This window comes from Physella acuta, unplaced genomic scaffold, assembly GCF_028476545.2.
Source record: "Physella acuta isolate Inbredline_101_S28 unplaced genomic scaffold, ASM2847654v3 ptg000252l, whole genome shotgun sequence".
Lineage (NCBI taxonomy): Eukaryota > Metazoa > Mollusca > Gastropoda > Physidae > Physella > Physella acuta.
The window spans coordinates 89,453-102,697 of NW_026731771.1; positions in this window are offsets into that span (position 1 = coordinate 89,453).

The window sequence follows — 13,245 nt, forward strand, 5'->3', positions numbered from 1 at the left end:
GTTGTAATAATCAGATGGGAAAATGTATAATTTTAAAAATTAATGTTGCAGTAATTCGCTGGGCAAATGTATGTGTTTTAAATAAATTGTTGCAGTAATTAGTGTATGATGTATATAACTTGTTAATTAATTTCACTTTAATCTTGAAAAGAAAATGTACTCTAGTGATTAGCTAGTGAAAATGTAAAACTTTTAAAATTTATTTGTTTATAAATAATATTTATTACATCACAGATATAAATATATTTTAATAATAATATTTTCTACAATCAGTACTGTGGTATAACTTGTGGAACAAGTGTTTTTATTCTGGATATAATATATATAGTGATGTAAATATATAAGCATTAGATGAATTTCAGGTACTAGCTTACTCACAAAAAACAATATTGATGGGATGTACATTTTACTACATTATTCCTTACATATAAGCCTAATATCTAAAACCGTTATTTTGTTAGTTCTATTTTTTCAGAGAAGGTATTATTTATTAATTTACTACTTTTGCAATTTTATTATTAGAACAAAACTACTTATGCAGGCAGAAAAATTAAACCTTTATAAAATGTTTGATAGAAATTGTAATATAGTGAGACTTGTGAAGTCAAGGGAACTCACTCTTCTGTATTAGTATTATATTTATACTGTTATCTTGAGTGATGTCCCTTACATGTTTATGTATATAAGTGTCTCGTGACTTCCGCTCTCTCTTTCCTCATGGTGTGAATAAAATACTGTTAACAATCTACGTGGCTTCTCGTCAGTGTTTGCCAATCCATCACATTGGCGACGAGGATAAATAATCCACTAGAAAGAGCACCTACTTACGCAAAAAAGAGGTTTGCTAGAGCATATTGGCTAAGTATTTCTAGGATAATGGCACTGTATGGCCAAATAAAAGAATTTGATTCGAATGATGAAATCATTCATGATTACCTAGATAGGTTAAGCTTTTACCTTGAAGCAAACGACGTGACGATAGAAGCCAAAAAGAGAGCTGTTTTGTTAACAGTCATAGGGCCTCAACAATTTAGGCTACTAAAGGACTTATGCGCACCAGCTAGTCTAACTACCAAGAGCTTTAACGAGCTGAGCCAATTGCTAACAGACCACCATGCACCTACCCCATCAAAGTTTCTATGTCGAGCTAGATTTGACAGTAGGACTCGTCAACCAAACGAGTCAATATCAGAATATGTTGCTGCTTTACGTCATTTAAGTAGATTTTGTGAATTCGGAGACACGCTGTCTGACAGACTATGTGAAAAGTTTGTGACAGGTGTAAACAGCCCTGATATTCAAAGAAAGTTGCTGCTCGAGTCAGATCTAACATTAGAAAAAGCAATACAACTTGCAACTTCATTCCAGCAGTCATCAGATGCGGCGAAATCTCTAGCACCTTCAGAGATCCATGCAGTAAACAGCAGGTTAGTCAATAAACATCAACCCCATCAGAGCATTCCAACTTATGCTAAACAGCCTGCTCGTTCAAAGCCTAGATCTAAATCTAGTAATAATTATCAAAAATGTCATCGATGCAAAGGTCTCCATGCATCTCATCGATGCAAGTTCAAGTCTGCAACTTGTTATAAGTGCAGTAAACAAGGTCACATTGCCAAGGCCTGCTTTGCAAAGTCTTCGTCTGTTGCTAAATCTAGCCAGTCAAGACAGTACCGCAACCAAAGGCAGCACTATGTTAACTCTCACCAAGACTACCTAACCCAACCAATGAACCACTCTACCTGTGAAAATGCTCAAACTGATTCGCAACCGGATTTCAACCTATTCTCTGTGAAATCAATAAGTCATGCTCCCATCAATGTACCAGTTTATATCAACGGTAAGAGCATCAGCTTCCAACTTGACACTGGAGCATCTCTAACAGTCATCACAAAGAAAGATTTTGACGCTGTCACAGGAGGATCAGTGCCTCTACAACCATGTCACAAGTGTCTAACAACATACACTGGTGACAATGTTCCGGTAATAGGAGAGTGTATGGTTCATGTAAGTTATGATGGTCAAAGTGTTAAACTTCCTCTTCTTGTGGTTGAAGGAAATGGACCACCATTACTAGGTAGGAACTGGTTAAGTGATCTTAACTTAAATTGGGAGAGAATATGTTCATTGAACAATGCAAAAGAATCTAGTCTTACTTCACTAGATAAAGTTATATCTGAAAATAAATGTGTTTTTGGTAATCCAGGATTACTAAATGATAGAACAGTGAAGATAAGCATTAAAGACACAAATCCAAGATACTGCAAAGCTAGAGTTCCACCTTATGCAATGAGGAATAAAACTGAAAATGAGCTAAGTAGATTGGAATCTAATGGCATCATAAAGAAGGTAGACTATTCCGATTGGGCAACGCCCATTGTGCCAGTGTTAAAGAAGGATGGTTCTATAAGAATTTGTGGAGACTATAAAACTACACTGAATAAGCAAATAGAGCTAAATAGGTACCCTATTCCTAACATTGAGGAAATTTCTTTGAATTTGGCAGGAGGAGACAAATTCACTGAATTGGACTTTAGTTATGCTTACACTCAACTAGAACTGCATCCAGATTCAAAAGTCTATACGACAATAAACACACATAAAGGACTCTACCAATATGAAAGACTATGTTTTGGCATATCATCTAGCCCTGGAATTTTCCAAGCTGTCATGGACAGTATTTTTAAGGATATTCCAAATGTTGTGTTTACTTTGACAATGTGTACATAACTGGTAAGAATGACACTGAACATCTTAAAACACTAGATAAAGTCTTGAAAATAGTTGGTGAAAAAGGTTTAAAGATAAACAAAGATAAATGTCAATTCATGTGGACAGAAATTAGTTTTCTTGGTTATATATTAAGCAAGCAAGGTATCAGACCTCAACCTGAGAAAACAAAAGCCATTAAAGAAGCACCCAAACCTGAAAATACCCAACAACTAAGAGCTTTTTTGGGCTTGATAAATTACTATGCAAAGTTCATAGGGAATCTGTCTGGTAAACTATCACCACTGTACAAGCTGCTACAGAAAAATGCAACTTGGCACTGGGGTAAACAACAAGATACTGCTTTTAATACAGCAAAAGAGGCTTTGTCTTCTGACACCTTACTAACTCACTATGACCCAGGGAAAAGACTTATATTAACATGTGATGCTTCACCAGATGGTGTAGGAGCAGTCTTGTCCCACATGGATGAGAAGGGTGACAGACCCATTGCTTTTGCCAGTAGATCTTTGAACCAGGCTGAGAAAAATTATTCTCAGTTAGATAGGGAAGGCTTAGGCATCATTTTTGGTGTTAAGAAATTTCATAAGTTTCTGTTTGGTAGGAAGTTCACCATCTTTACAGATCATAAACCATTGCTAGGTTTATTTGGAGAAAACAAAACCCTACCTGAGCATGCCTCACCAAGAATTCAAGGATGGGCTATCACACTAACTGCATACAATTATGAATTGAAATACAAACCTGGATCTGAGAATAGTGCAGATAGTCTTAGTAGATTACCTTTAAAAAAACCAAAGCCTTAGCTATGTACCAGAAGATGTATTTGTTCTCTTCACTATCATGGATAACTCCAATATAAATGTGAATGATATTAAAAGAGAAACACAAAAAGATGAGTGCTTAATAAAAGTATATGAGTACTGTAAAAATGGTTGGCCTGAAGAGTCTGTGAATGATGACTTAAGGCCATATAAAATAAGAAATAAAAACCTTTGTGAAGATAATATAAAAGATGGAGAAGATGCAGTCCATTATCAGTCAGAGTTGCCTAAACAAAGTATTTGTAACTTAATAAATGATTATGGTGATATGGCAATTTCAAATGCTTTAAGTAAGAAGGAATGTGATCATCAAACAACTTTGCTAACATCATTAGCACTTACAGAAACTAAAAGGGTAACATCAAAAGAAAAAAAAAGATTTTTGCCATTTAATACACCCACTTCAAATACTGGATCACAGTGGCAAAGGATATGGTCCAGGATATTACTTTTAAACAGTATTTTTGGTTACCAGGAAAGCACTATCAGATTACCTGAGAAAATTGATCAATCAAAGAAATCTATGTCAGTTAAGGATCTGAATAATAGCATAATACTTTCAGATGCCAATTCAAAAATAGTTCCATTAAATCATGACAAACATTCATTGAAAGAGAATTTGGTGTTAATGAGAATGTGTATCTAAGAAACTATGGGAGAAAGGAAAAATGGATACCAGGTCAAATTGTTCAATGTACAGGACCTGTATCTTATAAAGTAAAAACAAATGATGGACTTATTGTCCGTAGACATGCAGACCAGTTAAAAATAACTTGTGCAGATAATAAGTGTGAATCTGTCAATCCCACCAAATCTGAACAGTTCACACCAACTCAGTTTGTTCCACAACCAAGTTCTGTTGATATGAGTGAACCAAGTAGTCTGGAGTCAGAAAATGTAAATTCTGGAGTTAATGATTTAAATCCTAGACCTCCTGAGATAGAGAATCCATATGGTCAGAATCTTGAGTCACCAAATCAAAAGCCACTGAGAAGGTCAAGCAGGACAATCAAAGTCCCAAATAAGTTAGACCTATGATTTTAAAGGTCAAAAGGACTTTGACATCATTGTTTTGTATTTTAATTATGTTGTAACATATTGTGCATTGTTTGTAAGGATGTAATCTACCATAGTGTTCATGTTACAATATAATTGGTGATTTTTAGGATACTGTAAATTGTTCTATTGAGAGATGTGTTGTGTTTACTAAGGGTAAAGGGATGTAATATAGTGAGACTTGTGAAGTCAAGGGAACTCACTCTTCTGTATTAGTATTATATTTATACTGTTATCTTGAGTGATGTCCCTTACATGTTTATGTATATAAGTGTCTCGTGACTTCCGCTCTCTCTTTCCTCATGGTGTGAATAAAATACAGTTAACAATCTACGTGGCTTCTCGTCAGTGTTTGCCAATCCATCACAGAAATAAAAACATAGCCCCCTATTGTTTTACAACAATGGTTATTTTAATCAGAAAACGGAATGTTTATCAAGTGTCATCTGTTTGAAAGTTAAAAAAAAAAACAGTTACAACAATAGCCTATAATAAAACAATGCTCTTTGACCTGTATTTAAGGTCCCAGTGAAAACATATACGCTGGTACCTTGATAAGAAAAACATAACTAAGGAGAAGCCAGGCTTATCTAAATTGGAGTGCTAGCCCTTGTCCTTGCCTTCTCATCTCAAATATCATCTGGATATTTCATTACTAATTATTGACAAACACACTGAACAGAATGGGAAAAATAACCTCAACTCTCTGTACTTAGAAGCAGAGATAATTTCTTATATTTAGAAAATGTTTGTATTGACCAAGGCATTGTAACTCTAAAATATAATTATTAATAAGCTAAGAAATTGTACCTAAAAAGTGTACAATGAACAGGAAACAAAATCATTAAATAATATTTCTAGATGGAATCCACAGGGAAAAGTAAAGAAAACTAAGAAAAAAAAATTGAGGATAAGATAGTTAAATTGGAATAGGAGAGTTTACTTGTTTATTCAATTTATCTTTTAAAAGTGAAAAAACTGAAGGTGAAATCACCAAAGCAAATGAACTCTTCTTCAACTGTTACTGAGAAGTCTGAAAGGGTAACTTTACATTTAGTCTTAAACTTTTTTATGTTTTTATGTTTTAACAGACCACAAGAAAATAACTATGCTCTTAAGACATTCTCATTATTCCAAATGAGCACTAAATAAAAAGAAATGATTTTAAATTCCAAATGAGCATTAAATAATAAAAAAAAAGAAATCGTTCCTAAGAAATGATTTTAAATTCCAAATGAGCACACATCTCAACAAAAATGTAAATTTAAAAAAAAAAGAAAAATCTGCTTTTAAGACATGACTCATTATTCAGAATGAGCACAAATTTAAATGAGCATGTAAAAAACAAAATGTATTACACTGATTCATCAGTCTTCATGGCAAATCAAGGGTTAAATATGTAAAACGTATCTAAATTTCTTACATTGGATAAGGTCAATATCTTGGTGTTTTTCCCCTCCATGTTGGCGCCTTCTGCATTTTTGGGAATTTCAAAGGGTATCCACTCATAGGTGTACGTCTCACCTGGGAGGTGTGAGAAATAAAGGTGTTAAGTATCAGGTGAAAATATTATCAGAGGAGAAACTTATGTCTTTACTGTAAACAATGGAGGTGAGAAAAAAGGTGTTAAGTTTTCAGGTAAAAATATTATCAGAGGAGAAACTTAAACCTTAATGTAGGTGAAAGAAAAAGGTGCAGGTAAGGGTTACAGTTAGAATTTTAGGAGGCACTTAAACCTTTGTGGTTTACTGTAAACATGGGAAGGTGTTTTCTCAACATTTGAATTCTATTCCACACTTTCATTAAGAATCTAAATTTTAACCAACATTATGTATTTTTATGATTATACAGTTTTTGGTTTCCACAATTCCAAAAGTGAGAATGGTGTTAGGTATCCCAGAACAAAAATTTTCTGCACCTACTACATCTAACGTCTGCTGGTTGAAATCATGACAATATTATTTTTTGCAAGTATCACTTTCATAATTCTAACACTGACATGAACCCAAATCCTAAACCTATCCCTGACTTTAACCCTAATCTAACAACATCAACACAGGCAGATAAAAAAAAGAATGGTATGATACTGTGTGGAACTGATACAATTTTAATTACATATTTAACTTTCTTATTTAAAATATAATCCAATGAAGGGCGGCATAGTTAAAAGGTAACGTTATAATTGGTGACACATGTTTAAAATGTAACCCTATAAAGGGTGACACATATTAAGAATATAACTGTTTGTAGGGTGACATATAATTCATCCCCAGGAAGAATAAAACATTATTAAATTTAACCCTACGAAGAATGAAACATTATTAAATTTAACCCTATGAAGAATGAAACATTATTAAATTTAACCCTACGAAGAATGAAACATTATTAAATTCAACCCTACGAAGAATGAAACATTATTAAATTTAACCCTATGAAGAATGAAACATTATTAAATTTAACCCTACGAAGAATGAAACATTATTAAATTTAACCCTACGATGAATGAAACATTATTAAATTTAACCCTATGAAGGGTGACACAAAATGTAACCCTATGAAGGGTGACACAAAACATAACCCTGTAAAAGGTGACACTCACCTGGCAAAGCTTCGGGCACGACAAAAGCTGTGAAGACCACCTTGTTGTCAGGTAGCCGGATGGTCTGGTTGTCCCCTGCTGAAACTGTCAGTAGAGTTACTGGGGAAAAACAAAACAGTAGAGTTACTGGGGAAAAAACAAAACAGTAGAGTTACTGGGGAAAAACAAAACAGTAGAGTTACTGGGGAAAAACAAAACAGTAGAGTTACTGGGGAAAAACCTAGATAGATGTGTGTGTGTGATAGATGTGTGCGAGATAAATGTGTGCAAGATAGATGTGTGTGATAGATGTGTGTGATAGATGTGTGTGGTAGATGTGTGTGGTAGATGTGTGTGGTAGATGTGTGTGATAGATGTGTGTGATAGATGTGTGTGGTAGATGTGTGTGGTAGATGTGTGTGTGTGTGATAGATGTGTGCGAGATAAATGTGTGCAAGATAGATGTGTGTGATAGATGTGTGTGATAGATGTGTGTGGTAGATGTGTGTGTGTGATAGATGTGTGCGAGATAAATGTGTGCAAGATAGATGTGTGTGATAGATGTGTGTGATAGATGTGTGTGGTAGATGTGTGTGATAGATGTGTGTGGTAGATGTGTGTGGTAGATGTGTGTGGTAGATGTGTGTGGTAGATGTGTGTGGTAGATGTGTGTGGTAGATGTGTGTGGTAGATGTGTGTGATAGATGTGTGTGGTAGATGTGTGTGATAGATGTGTGTGGTAGATGTGTGTGGTAGATGTGTGTGGTAGATGTGTGTGGTAGATGTGTGTGGTAGATGTGTGTGGTAAATGTGTGTGGTAGATGTGTGTGTGTGATAGATGTGTGCGAGATAAATGTGTGCAAGATAGATGTGTGTGATAGATGTGTGTGATAGATGTGTGTGGTAGATGTGTGTGGTAGATGTGTGTGTGTGATAGATGTGTGCGAGATAAATGTGTGCAAGATAGATGTGTGTGATAGATGTGTGTGGTAGATGTGTGTGGTAGATGTGTGTGTGTGATAGATGTGTGCGAGATAAATGTGTGCAAGATAGATGTGTGTGATAGATGTGTGTGGTAGATGTGTGTGATAGATGTGTGTGTGTGATAGATGTGTGTGATAGATGTGTGTGGTAGATGTGTGTGATAGATGTGTGTGGTAGATGTGTGTGGTAGATGTGTGTGGTAGATGTGTGTGATAGATGTGTGTGGTAGATGTGTGTGATAGATGTGTGTGATAGATGTGTGTGGTAGATGTGTGTGATAGATGTGTGTGATAGATGTGTGTGATAGATGTGTGTGGTAGATGTGTGTGATAGATGTGTGTGATAGATGTGTGTGGTAGATGTGTGTGGTAGATGTGTGTGGTAGATGTGTGTGGTAGATGTGTGTGATAGATGTGTGTGGTAGATGTGTGTGATAGATGTGTGTGGTAGATGTGTGTGATAGATGTGTGTGATAGATGTGTGTGGTAGATGTGTGTGGTAGATGTGTGTGATAGATGTGTGTGGTAGATGTGTGTGGTAGATGTGTGTGGTAGATGTGTGTGGTAGATGTGTGTGTGTGATAGATGTGTGTGGTAGATGTGTGTGATGTAGATGTGTGTGGTAGATGTGTGTGGTAGATGTGTGTGATAGATGTGTGTGTGGTAGATGTGTGTGATAGATGTGTGTGATAGATGTGTGTGTGGTAGATGTGTGTGGTAGATGTGTGTGATAGATGTGTGTGGTAGATGTGTGTGATAGATGTGTGTGGTAGATGTGTGTGGTAGATGTGTGTGATAGATGTGTGTGTGGTAGATGTGTGTGGTAAATGTGTGTGGTAGATGTGTGTGGTAGATGTGTGTGGTAGATGTGTGTGGTAGATGTGTGTGATAGATGTGTGTGATAGATGTGTGTGGTAGATGTGTGTGGTAGATGTGTGTGGTAGATGTGTGTGGTAGATGTGTGTGTGTGATAGATGTGTGTGGTAGATGTGTGTGATAGATGTGTGTGGTAGATGTGTGTGTGGTAGATGTGTGTGGTAGATGTGTGTGATAGATGTGTGTGATAGATGTGTGTGATAGATGTGTGTGATAGATGTGTGTGATAGATGTGTGTGGTAGATGTGTGTGGTAAATGTGTGTGGTAGATGTGTGTGATAGATGTGTGTGATAGATGTGTGTGGTAGATGTGTGTGATAGATGTGTGTGGTAGATGTGTGTGATAGATGTGTGTGGTAGATGTGTGTGGTAGATGTGTGTGATAGATGTGTGTGATAGATGTGTGTGATAGATGTGTGTGGTAGATGTGTGTGATAGATGTGTGTGGTAGATGTGTGTGATAGATGTGTGTGGTAGATGTGTGTGGTAGATGTGTGTGGTAGATGTGTGTGGTAGATGTGTGTGATAGATGTGTGTGATAGATGTGTGTGATAGATGTGTGTGATAGATGTGTGTGGTAGATGTGTGTGGTAGATGTGTGTGGTAGATGTGTGTGATAGATGTGTGATAGATGTGTGTGATAGATGTGTGTGGTAGATGTGTGTGGTAGATGTGTGTGATAGATGTGTGTGATAGATGTGTGTGGTAGATGTGTGTGGTAGATGTGTGTGGTAGATGTGTGTGTTAGATGTGTGTTACATTGTGAACAGATGTGTGTGATAGATGTGTGTGAAAGATGTGTGTGATAGATATGTATGTGATAGATTGTGATAGATGTGTGTGTGATAGATATGTATGTGATAGATTGTGATAAATGTGTGTGATAGATGTGTGTGTGATAGATGTGTGTGTTAGATGTGTGTTATATTGTGAACAGATGTGTGTGATAGATGTGTATTTGCTGTATGGACCAGGTAATAAACTAAATGTGTTCAATATGGGCTGTACCAGAGATTGTTATATCTTCACATCTATAGGTTTCTTAATCTCACGCCTACAGCTGAAATTAAAATTAACTCCTGAAGAAAAAAAAACACCTTCTGATTGTAAACACTAATTTTTATCCAGATTTAAAATGTGTGTGGAATGTTTCAATGGTCCTACATAACAAAGTTAACCACTTAAAAATTCCAGTTGATCTTTATGTAACTAGTGTAGGCCTAGTTACTAGTTTCTATTGTTAAGAACGCAATAGCGCAGGTGTTGGACTGATAAGCCACGGCGTATTTTGGGAAGCAATACGACAAAGCCGCCGCGCAGTTCACAGTCTGACGTAACAGGTGCAGGTGGTGTGGGCTGATAATAAAAGTCTAATAAAGACTGCGTAGTAGTCGGAAGGCGAGATATTCGGATTGAACATGGCTATGGTGTAACGGATAGAACCGAATACGATTACGAATACGAGGGGATAAAATAGGAAGGCGACAGTTGAGAACCGAGCAGTATCAAGTAGGAGGCTGAACAGTGGAGAACCCAGTTGGTTATTGAACGGTGTAGACGTGTGTGTTATGTGAGAATAGGAAGGATGGACACGTGCATTCTGTTATGTGAGGACTAGTGAGGACAGTGGGGGTCAGTTGGTTCATTGTATTCTTGTGGAACATTGATGCATTGTTATGTGGAGCATTTCTATTGATTCATGTAATAAAGAGATCAATGTAAACCTGCACTTCCGAGTATCTATATTGTGGTCGATGTTGTGTGCTGGTCAAAGGTCAGCAGTGAAATCGGTAACATTTGGCACTACAAGTAAATAGACTCGGTAACATTTGGTGTTGCCGAGCAGTGGAATAGACTCGGTAGTAACATTTGGCGTTGTCGGGCAGGATGATTCAACTAGACCAGCCGCTTTAGGCACCCATAGTCAACCTAGTTAATAACTGTGTTTCGTGTGTGTGAATTCGGACATTCAGGAACAGGGAAAAGTATTCTTACATACACGGTAGGAAAGGTCTTTTTTTTTTTTTTTACTCAAGGAATTAAAATTAGAATGTCTAATCTGGACGAGAAGCAGACCCATATTGTGGTCCTGCCCAGAGAGTCCCACATCAACAAATTTTACGGGGACGGTGATCCAACCTTAACCAACAGGTTCAGTGAAGAGGTCAGGGCTGCCTGGGCCTCGAGATACATGGCACCAGAGGAAAGATTAAGATTGTTGATGGGCAGTATAGGAGAGACGGTTAGGGCAGAGGTCAAATGCCACGATAAAGCCCTCCAAACAGATCCAGATAAGGTGCTAGATCTAATTATGGAGACCTTTGGGGAGAGATGGTCGGGATCGCAACTGCTATCGGGGTTCGTAGGCTTAAAGCAGAAAATGGCGGAGAGTGTGATGGAATATTCACACCGAATGAACAGGGCCTTTGACGCGGTAAAGGGCAAAACACCCGACATTGATGTGCGCCTACTGAGGGACCATTTCATCGAGGGGCTAGCAACCCCTATCTTAAGAAGATATTTGAGAGAAGAGGTCTACAAAGACCCACAGTTGACCTTCCTTCAGGTCAGGAACTCAGCGATCCGCAGGTCCGAGGATGAGGACCAATTGAACTGTTCGGTAGAAAAAGTCTCTGTGCCGGAACAGAAACAATCCCCACCCACAGGGACCGGCACGATGGAAACCATGATGGCTCAACTGTTGGCCCACCTGGATAAGGTTGACCAACGATTGGAGAGGTTAGAAAGCAGTTCAACAGCAGAGAATCAGGGCAAAAACGGGACAAAACATAGACAGGTTAGACAGCCGCGACCTGCCAAGCCATCACTCTAGTGGACAGCTGACGGTAGACCAATCTGCCTGTCCTGCTCACAACCCGGACATATGGCAAGGTACTGTCAGGGAAACGGTCGTCCTCTGTAAGGCAGGGTCAGGCTACAGAGGGGCGAGGTTATGGCCCAAGAAACAAAATGATGGGAGTCTGTCCCGAAATGATGATTACGATTGGGGACATCGCGGTGAAGGCAATTGTGGATACAGGCTCCCAGGTGACGACAATTACGGAACAATTTTACACCAAATGGATGAAAGGAAAAGACCATAGTTTAAGGTCTGACACAAGCATGCGCCTGACGGCAGCTAATGGACTAACCATTCCATACTGTGGTTATTTTCTGGCGGATGTCGTGGTGGCGGGACATAGGTTGAAGCAGGTTGGGGTGTTCGTTACGAAACACAACCTAGAGACAAATGTGTCAAATATACCTTGCCTGTTGGGAATGAATATCCTTGGCCAGTTGCCAGAATTTCTTACAAATATTGTCGGATCGACCACACCAGGTCGGGGATCCAAGTTGGCCAGGTTTGCCAAGACCAGAGGAAGGACATCAGTCCCGGCAAACACGGTCAAGGCAATCACATTACAAATTGGTGATAGAAGCGTGAATGGTGATGTGATGATAGAACCATGTGGCGCCGCACTGAGGGCAGGCGTCGTGTTACTGCGGACATACACATCAGCGGAAAATGGACTGGTTCTAGGGTTAGTGGCAAATGTATTGGATGAGGAAATTTTTATACCGCCTAACACTCTGGTAGGAGTACCACAGAACGTCGAGGTACAAAGGTCGGCACAGTGCATCGAACTGATCAATATCAGCAGTAATGAAGTAACAATTAGGTCGGTCAATGTGACGGCCGAGGTGAAGAAAGAGGATGGCCGATCATATACATTCCCGGAAACTGAGGACCCAAAATTAAATGAATTACTGAATAAGTACAGGGATATATTTGCCTCGTACGAGGGTGATTTGGGGTACACGGAAGTAATAAAACACCAGATACCCTTACTGCAAGACAAGCCTGTGGCGCAACCTTATCGAAGATTACCACCAAGTCACTACTCTGCGGTGAAAGCACACCTGAACGATCTACTAAAAAAGGGAATTATTACAACCAGCACAAGCCCGTATGCGGCACCGATAGTAGTGGTAAAAAAGAAGTCAGGGGAGATAAGACTGTGTTGTGATTACCGGAAATTGAACAATATCACAAGAAGGGATGCATTCCCCTTGCCTCGTATTGATGAATGTCTTGATGCGTTGGGGGGAGCAAGATTTTTTTCTACCTTGGATTTGGCTAGTGGCTACCACCAAGTGGCCATGCACCCCAACGATCAACATAAGACTGCATTTATTT